Source organism: Chrysochloris asiatica, unplaced genomic scaffold (assembly GCF_000296735.1).
Source record: "Chrysochloris asiatica unplaced genomic scaffold, ChrAsi1.0 scaffold00525, whole genome shotgun sequence".
In the NCBI taxonomy this organism is placed as follows: Eukaryota; Metazoa; Chordata; class Mammalia; order Afrosoricida; family Chrysochloridae; genus Chrysochloris; species Chrysochloris asiatica.
In genome coordinates, this window is record NW_006409043.1 from 569,520 (window position 1) to 580,115 (window position 10,596).

Below are 10,596 nucleotides of genomic sequence, written 5' to 3' on the forward strand. Positions count from 1 at the left end.
TTACAAAGCAAACACTAAAGCCAATGATGATGAAATTGAAGAATTATACCAACTTCTTCAGTCTGAAATTGATCAAACATGAAATCAAGATGTATTGATAATTACTGGTGATTGAAATACAAAGGTTGGAAACAAAGAGGAAGGGAAAGTAGCAGAAAATATGGCATTAATGATAGAAATTATACTGGAGATTGATAGAATTTTGCAAAGACAATGATTTCTTCATTGCAATACCTTTTTAAAAAGTTTTTATTGTGAATTATGTGATATTTTACATGGGAGGACATTAGTTTTACATTCATCCTTTTCGTTACATGATTACAATCACCTCCATGCATCATCAAACAACCAAAGGGTACACTCCACAAGTCTGCCCCACCTCCCGCTGGCTGTCAGCTCACAGCCTCTCTCTCTCCCTGAGTCTAGAGTCCCCAGTTGCTCCATCTCTCCATGTCATTGTCTCTGCCTCCATCTCTGGCATCATTGCTTCTCTGGATAGGGTCCCACACTCCGTTCTTCTCCCTTGATGATCCCAGGGACCTCTGGTCCTGGACTGCAAAATCAGCCACTGCCCTCCTTTTGTTAATAAACATCTACCTGTACATTTCCAAAATTCACAGTCAGTCCTGATAGCAGTTATTCACTATTGAACCACAAGTGTCTTATCCCCATAACCTTTCATCAGCCCCGTCCAGACAGGTTAAAAACCACTTAGTGGAGATTCTGCCTTCCCCTGCACCCTCTTGAACTAGGCTCCCTCTTGATAGCTTGTAAGCCAGTCACTTCTTGCCTTTTCATCCCCTCTATTTTGGGTAGTCAATGCATAAGTTGCCCATCCCTGTCCCGACCCTGTGTACCGAGTGAGTGGGAATGATTCTCGCTGTAAAGATTTGTTTCCTCTTTTGAGCTACTACATCCATAAGTATAGCTCAAGTTTATCAAATTATAGCAGATTACTTCTTTTTTCCTCTTCTTTCTTCTTTTAATTGATTTCTGATCATCCAGCCATTGAAGCAAGTCAAATAGGTTCTATCTGCAAGTATGGATGTTCTTGTGAATCTTCTCTCACTTCATATCAGATGGATGCTTCACTCTCCACTCTAGTCCTCTGTGGCCATGTCCTTGTCTCTGGGCCCAAGAGTCCCCAGGTCTTGCCATACTGCTGACCAACCAGATCTCAACCCGGGTTGAAAAGAGTCTATTGAACGTGGTCAAACTTAGCTCACAACTTCATTGCTGTTTTTCCCCCACTTCCATTTATCAGTCACTAACGTGTCTGGTAGTCAATCAGACTACCATTATTGTTTTTGATTTTTCCTGCTGGTCTTTCTTTCAAGAAGTGTCTTCTATTCTTCTAACCACTCCAGGATGGTATGCTTGACCTTTCAGGAGGAAATTTCCCACCTCAGAAGATTCTGTATGGGAATCTGGATTCCACCTATGGTCTTATGCAATGCAAAGGCTCCACAGGAAGCCTCCTTCACTGGGCAAGTTCAAACCCCATTTTAGATATTCTAAGGAGCTCTGGTAGCATTGTGGTTACGAATCGGGCTGTGAGCTGCAAGGTCAGCAGTTCAAAACTAGCAGTGGTTCCGTGGGAGAAAGATGAGGTGGTCTGCTCCCGTAAAGATTTACAGCCTCTGAAACCCTGTGTAGGGTCACTATGAGTCCTCTGAAACCCTGTGTAGGGTCACTATGAGTCGGAACCGGCTCCACGGCACATAACAACAACAACCATCAGTTAAAGGCTGAAGACAGACTTAAAATCTTTCTATGGTGATGTTTCTGGCTGTTCCTTTCTCTCCCCCTCAAGTGTCTATTTTACAATGGTAGGCAAGGGAAACCAAAATTCAAAAGACAGCCAAACACCTTAACATTGTTGTTGTTGCTATTATGTGCCATGGAGTTGGTTCTGACTTACGGTGACCCTGTACAGGGATCCCGAGGCTGTATATCTTTACAGGAGCAGAAAGCCTCATCTTTCTCCCGCAGAACAGCTGGTAGTTTCAAACTGCTGACCTTGCAGTTTGCAGCCTGATCCGTAACCACTACGCTACCAAGCTTCTTTATCTTAACATTATTCCCCGTCTTTTACTCATTCAAACCATGCCTCAATTCCTGTGTTCCAGAGCCCTGTTGTTTCAAGGATGTACATACATCATTATTTACCTCTGTTCCACTTAGCACATACAAATCTGCTTAACTGTTCTCCCATCTGCCTTATTCTTCCATTGTCCTGTCCCTTCTTGTGTATGCCCCCACCCCAAGCACCCAAACTATCCTGTGTCTATTCCCTATCCTGTGCTCCACTTTCCCCTCCCTCCACTCACCCCACCCCATACACCCAGATAACCAACAAAGACATTTTTTTCCCTTTTAGTGTAGGTACTTTTCCTTAATCTTTTACAATAATGGTCCTATTCAGTAGTTCTCCTTTTGTGACTAACTATAATGTCCTCAAGGTTCATCCATGTTATGTGGTGGCTTGCAGCTTTCTTGTTATTCTTAAAAGTAGCATAATATTCCATCATGTGACCAAAGTTTGTTAATCTATTCTTCCATTGATGGATACTTAGCTGTCTCCATCTTTTTGCTATTGTAAATAGTGCTGCTATGAACATTGGTGTGCATATATCTACTTGTGTTATGGCTCGTATTTCTTGTGGCTAAATACCAAGTAGAGGAATTTCTGGATCATAAGGTATTTCTATTTCTAACCTTCTGAGGAAGTGCCATGTAGTTTTCCAGAGTGGTTGGGCCATTTTTCAATTCCACCAGCAATGTAAGAGGGTCCCAGGATCTCTGCCTCTTCGCCAGAATTTATTGACCTCAAGTTTTTTTAATCTTTGCTGTTATTGCTGGTATGAGATGATATCTCATTGTTATTTTGATATGTATCTCTCTAATAACTAGTGGACTTCTGGTGTGGCATTGCCGGTTAATGCGGTAAACTGCAATGTCGGTTTGGGCTGTTAAAGCCAGCAGTTCTAACTCGCCAGCTGCTCCTTGGAAAACCTGTACAGGGTTGCTATGTGTCAGATCCCAACTCGATGGCACTTGGCAACAACAATAGCTAGTGATCATAAACATTTCTTCATATGTTTATTGGCTGCCTGGATCTCCTCCTTGGTGAAAGGTTTGTTCATGTCCTGTGACCATTTTTTAATTGGGTTATTAGTCTTTTTCTTGTAGCGGTGTTGTAGTTTCCTATATATTTTAGAAATTATTCCCTTGTCTGATGTGCCATTGAAAAAAAAAATTTTTTTCCATGCTGTGGGCTCCTTTTTTACCCTTCTGGTGAAGTCTTTTGATGCACATAAGTTAATACGTTTTTAAACAACATAAAAGGTAACTATGTATGTGGAATTCACCATATGGAATACACAGAAATCAAATTAACTATATCTGTGGGAAGAGATGGTGGACAAGCTCAATAGGAAGTTACAGGGCAGACTGTGGAAAAAATCAACAATTACTTCTATGCAAGTTCTGGCTTAAATTGAAGAAATTAAAACAAGTTCATAAAAATCAAAATATGACCTTGAACATATCCCACCTGAATTTAGAGACCATCCCAAGAACAAATTTGATGCATTAGACACTAGTGTCCAAAGACCAGAAGAGTTGTGGGATGAAATCCAGAACATTATACAGTAAGAAAGAAAAAGGTCATTAAACAGACAGGATGGGAAGAAAAGACAAAAATAGATGTCAGAAGAGACTGTGAAACTTGCATACAGATGCTAAAATCAATGGAAGAGATGAGAAAATAGAAGAGCTGAACAGAAATTTCAAAAGGCAGCAGCATGAGAAGACAAAGTCAAGTATTATAATGAAATGTACAAAGACCTGGAATTAGAAAAGAAAAAAAGCAAACTAAAGAAATAATTCAAGCCTTGACTAGCAATATTGAAGGATTCTATGGGCAAAATATTGAATGATGCCGATAGCATCTAAAGAAAATGGAAGGTATACAGAGAGCCATTTTACCAAAAATAAATGTTCTATGTTCAATCATTTCAAAAGGTATGATCAAGAACCAAAGGTACTAAAGGAAGAAGTCCAAGCAGCCCTGAAAGTATTGGTGAAAAACAAGGTCCTGGAAATGACGGAATATAAATTTAAATCTTTCAACAGATCAAGTACTGGAGTTGATCACTTGTGTATGATGAGAAATTTAGATGACAGCTTCCTGGCCAGCAGACTCGAAGACATCAATACTTGTGCCCATTCCAAAGAGAGGTGAGGCAACAAAATGTTGAAATCATAGAACAATATTGTTAATATCATACAAAAGCAAAATTTAGCTGAAGATAAATTTTAAAACTACTGTAATAGTACATTGTCAGGGGATGCAAGAAGATCAAGACAGATCAAGAAGAGTACATGGAATTAGGCATATCATTGTTGACTTCACATGGATATTAGCTAGAAGAAGAAAATATCAGAAAGATGTTTACTTGTGCTTGATTGTTTGACTTGTGGATTATGACAAGGTATGGATAACATTGCAAAGAATGAGTATTGTAGAATACTTATTTGTGCTCATGAGGAACCTGTACACATACCAGTACAAAGTCATTCAAAGAGTATGAGGAAATACTGAATGGTTTAAAGTAAAGAAAGGCATGTGCCAAGGCTATATTCTTTCACCTTATTTATTCAAATTTATCTTGAGAAAATCTGAGAAGCTGGGTTATATGAAGAGAAGTGTGACATCAGGATTGAAGGAAAACTCATTAATAGCCTGTAATATGCATCTGATACAACCTTGCTTGATAAAAGTGAACAGGACTTAAAATACTGCTGAAGATCAAAGAGAACAGCCTTCCTTTTGGACTGAATCTCAATGAAAAGAAAAATAAAACCTCACAACTGGATCAATTAAATAACATCATGATAACTGTAGAAAACTTTGAAGTTACCAAAGCCTACATTTTGCTCAGATCTGCTATCAACACTCATGGAAGCAGCAGTCAAGAAATCAAATGACATTGTATTAGCCAAATCGGATGTACAAGACTTCTTTAAAGTGTCTATATGCAAAGACGTCAGTTTAGGGACTAAGGTAAGCTGCACTTGATCCAAGTCATGGTATTTTCAGTGGCCTCATATTCATGTGGCAGTTGGACAATGAATAAGGAAGACACCAAAAGAACTGACACATTTGAGTCATTGGGTTGGAGAATATTGGAACACTGGAGAATATTGAGAACTATGAACTGCCAGAAGAACAAACAAAATGCGTGTTAGAAAAAGTACCTTCAGAATGCTCCTTAGAAGTAAGAATGGTGAGACTTCTCTCTTGTACATTGGACACATTATCAGGAGGGTGTTGTCCCTGGATAAGGACTTGGTAATGTAAAAGAGTAATGTTAAAAAAAAGAAAACAACAAACTTGGTCAGTGAAAAAGAGAAAGACCCCCAACGAGATTGAATGGCACATTGGCAGCAATAATGGGCATAAGTGTAACAACAATTATGAGGATGGTGCAGAACTGGACAATGTTTCATTGTGTTGTGCAAAGAGTCACTATGTGTTGGAAACAACTCAGTGGCATCTAGCAACAACCACAATAACAAAAGCTTATTATATTTTTAAATATGGGTTTGGGATACAGATACTATATTGACACTTTCTCTGTGCCTACAGATTTTACTAAGAAGCTCTGATAGCGTTGTTGTTGTCAGGTGCCATCGAGTCGGAACCGACTCATAGCGACCTCATGCACAGCAGAACGAAGCAATGTCCGATCCTGAGCCAACCTCACTACCGCTGCCACACTTGACGCCATCAATGATGCCACCTGGCTGATCCATCTCGTTGGGGGTCTTCCTCTTTTTCTCTGACCCTCCACCTTACCCAGCATGACATCCTTCTCCAACGATTGTTTCCTCCGGACAATATGTCCAAAGTAGGAGAGACGAAGCTTAGCCATCCTGGCCTCCAAGGAGCACTCTGGTTGCACTTCTTCCAAAACAGATCTGTTGGTTCTGTTTTGGTTTTGTATCTGGTAGCGTAGTAGTTACGAATAGGGCTACGAACCGCAAGGTTAGCAGTTCCAAACTACCAGCTGTTCCGCGGGAGAAAGATGAGGCTTTCTGCTCCCGTAAAGATTTACAGCCTTGGAAACCCTGTACAGCGTCGCTATGAGTCAGAACCAACTCCACAGCACACAACAACAACAATAAATTTTACTGGATCTTAAGAATACAGAGAAGATGACTCCCATTGTGTAGTTCTCTCAGTAAAGGTTGAGGGAAATTACTAATCTTCTTATGAATTATTCCCAGAGATGTTTAATATTAGTATGCATGCAATTAGAGGATAGTAGTAGATGGGATTCTCTTCCCCAGATGCAGGTTTTTTCTAGAGAGGAGGAACAAAGCCCAGAAATTCTATAAAGTAAAATATTTTCCCAAGGAAAGTAGAAGGATTCCTGAATCATTTAGGCATGAAATATTTTTCTCTGGGCACACACTGAGTGGTATCTCTGAAATCTTTTGTTTTCAAGGATATGAAACCAGTACATGTAAAGCTAAATGGTCATGTTGTGGAGACAACTGTTATTATTTTTCACATGAATTGAAGACATTTGAAGAGAGTAAGAAATTGTGCAAGACAATGAGCGCCAGACTTGTCAAAATAGAAGATGAAAAAGAACTGGTGATGTATAGTTTCTGTTTTCCATCATACACTTCATGTGTTTGTAATTTGTGGTTGGCTAATTCTTAATATCTATTAACCATTTCAGTGCTTAGCACAGTGACTCAGACTCATGCAGTGCTTATGGTAGTTACAAATACAAATCAAAATTAAAACCACAGTTAGAATATTCACAATGCAGTCTAAGTAAAGTCAACATCAAATAATAAGGAAAAAATCCTTTTTCAAATATATCGTAAATTTTTAAGGAAAATGACACATTCAAATCAGAGAATTTCATTGATATCTAGTTTTGGTTTCTAAGAAAAACCCTTACACCACTAATAAAATAAAAAGTATACAAAACTACTGAATTAAAAGAATCATTCTAGATGGATATGAAACTATGGATAATTCATCCTAATTATTCATAAAATTAACTGATACTAGATTACAATAAAACTAAACTATTTCATAATTCTTATAATTGTCTTTTTTTGAAACACAGAAGTGATTTATCATTGTTCCTACTATACAACTAATAAAGTATAATGTTCCAGAATAATGGCAATTTTTTAAAATTTCCAGTTGAAAATAAATTTATAGACACTAATAATGCTCCTTTTCTTAATAGGAAAATTATTTTTATATTTGGCTTTCAACAGTTCAGAATTATAATCTGGAAAAATACATGAACTAGAAAAATATCAAGAAAACAAAGCAAACTTTGGAGAAGGCATTTATAGTGTTAGAAAAATTACCTCATTTATACTTTAATATAACCTCATTTGTACTTTATGAGGAAGTTGTGATTGTTGTTGATAAGATAAAGAAAAATATGTTGAATTTTTACATAGTGAGGTAAAGTGCTGACTTGGAAATATAGTATCATATATTGAAAAGTGTCCAGGAAAGGGGGTGAATAGAACACTTCTCCGTTGAACCGAAATCAATCACTAAATTTTAATAAGAAAGTTCCTTATAATTTTCTTAGGCAAGCAATATAGCATTCAGATGGCTGTTAATAGTCAGGAATACCCGTATATACTTTTTAACCACACCAGCCAGGTTTATTATAGAAATATTATAAAAGACATCAAGAGTCTTTGCCCATTTAGCTTTCATATACAACTTTTTAGTGTGAACTGAGTGAAGGTTTACAGAGCAGTTCATCAGTTTTACATTTAACAAATTACATTTTATTTCATTTCAATATTTGCAGTCCCCCTCAATGTAACATCACCTAGCTCACTTCCTTGCTATGTGTCCTATTTTTAGTCCATGCTTCTTTCCCAACCATTCTGATTTTGTCTTTAGGTAAATGCTGCCTTTTGGATCTTGTATCCTTAACTATCATATAGTATGTGGTATGTGTGCCTTCCTAGTGTTGTTGTATGTGTGTGTGTGTGTGTGTATATATATATTTGTTGTTGTTGTTGTTAAGCGCTGTCAAGTCAATTCCTACCCATAGCAACCCTGTATAGAGTTTCTGAGGAGCAGCTGGTGAGCTTGAACCGCCAATCTTGCAGTTCAAACGGTTTTGCAGTCTGATGCATTAACCCAAGCGCCACACCAGGACTCCATATATAGATAGATATACATATACCTATTTATTGCTTGACTGAAGATGAAGACATGAAGTTGAGTACAGTTCTAGACATGAAGGGTGACCTAGGGTCATAGTCTTGGGGTTCACCAGTCTCTGTCTTACAAACAAGACTAATCTTTTTTATTATTTTGAGTTTTGTTCCATAATTTCTTCTACTCTACCCAGAATCTTCTAATGTAGGCCCTTTCAGAGAAGTTGATAATGGTAATCAGAAATCATCTAGTTCTTTTGGTCTCTTGAGTTGTGGAGACTGATGTTCACATGGTACATTATTCCCCTGGACTGATTGTTACCAATAGTCTTTAATTTTCACCACAATTCTTTCTTCCAAACTAGAAGAGACCAAGGTCCCAGCCAAAGTAGGATGTGGAACATTATTTGTTTGGAATATGTTAAACCATTTTCACTTTTTATGTAGTGTCTGTACCTTAAATTAATTCGTTTACCTTCTTTCTTTTGATATCATTATATAATTTCACAAAAACACTGCTATATTTTTTCTTTCTCATTAATTCTTATATTGATTAATGCACTTATAATGCAAATTTTGAGATAGGTTATTTTAACATAAGGTCCATGTACATCCAGAAAGAGTCTAAAACTAAACTTCAAACCCTTGAGATCTTAAAGTTTCAAAGAGAGAAACTTTATTGAGGAATAGAACCATCTGTGAAGGCTAAAATTGACTATTTAATGTCTAGATTCATGTTGGTGGTTTTGGTTTTCCTAGCAAAAGGGATAGGAAGGGAACTTTTCATCTTTTCAAAAAGATAGGAAACAAAAGAAAATAAAAGCTAAAGTTGAAAATAAAAGAATTTGGAAAAATAGAATTTAAATAAAATTTTCTTCACAATATATTTTGAGACATTGTTGTTGTTGTTAAGTGCCATCGAGTTGGAACCAACTCATAGCGACTTTATGCACAGCAGAATGAAACACTGCCCCATCCTGGGCCAACCTCACTACTGTTGCCACGCTTGAGTCCATCGATGCTGCCACTTGGCCAATCCATCTCGTTGGGGGTTTTCCTCTCTTTCTCTGACCCTCCACCTTACCATACATGATGTTCTTTTCGAGAGACTGGCCCCTCCTGACAATATGTCCGAAGTATGAGAGATGAAGTTTGGCCATCTTGGCCTCCAAGGAGCACTCTGGCTGCACGTCTTCCAAAATGGATCTATTGGTTCTTTTGGCAGCCCATGGCACTTTCAATATTCTCCTCCAACACCATAACTCAAAAGCATCAGTTCTTCTACGGTCTTCCTTATTCACTGTCCAGCTTTCACATCCATATGAGGTTATTGAATTTGGCTTGGGTCAGGCGCACCTTAGTTCTCAAGCTGACATCTTTGCTCTTCAACACTTTAAAAAGGTCTTGTGCAGCAGATTTGGCTAAGGCAATGCAATTTTGGAGACACTGAGTGAGGCTATATACAAGTATATGTATGGGCTTTGAAAAACTGAAATGCTAAGATGAATATCAGTTATTTTCACATTGCTAAGTAATTATCCAACCAACTACATAAACACTGGATCTGATAGAAAAGGGACTGCTCCCTAAGGATATCCATTTCTTAGGGAAATAGCTCAGTACAGGTAGAAAAAAAATATAAGACAATATTGGTAGAAACCTCATAGTATCATAGGATTACTCAGTAGTGCAAAGCAGAAATTTTCTACAAATCCAATCTTTAAACCACAGCAGTATTTGAAAATAAATTAAGAGGTTTTAAGTCCTGAACCTGAATGAAAATGGCTTAGCTAAGAAATTGCTATTTTAGGTCTAATTGATAATGCTACATTTAATAAAATATCAACATCTGAGATTCCATTATTTCATAACTTGAATATAATTAAGCTGATGTCCATCTTTAAACTGATTGATAGCCTTGTTTTTGCAAAAATAAAAATAATGCTAATGAGGCTATTAATTAATTTCAGAAATAGAAAAATATTTTTACTCATAGAATATGTCTCTTTCATTACAGAACTTCATTCAAGACCAAGTATCTTATTTCTCTTGGATTGGATTGTCCCGTGCAGGAATCAATAGTGTCTGGAAGTGGGAAGATGGTTCATCACCCTCTCTCAAAGTGTAAGCTGATAGAATAGATACAAGCTATCAAGGGTATAATTCAACTACTAACTGAAAGGTTGAAGGTTTGGACCCAATCAGAAATGACTCAGAAGAAAGCGTTGATAATCTACTTTTAAAATGTTAGAAGTCCAGTTCTACACAGCACACATTCAGTTGTCATTGTTGCAATTATGTGCTGTTAGTTAGAAGCTCTGGTAGCGTAGTGGTTATGAATCGGGCTGCGAACTTTAAGACCAGTAGTTC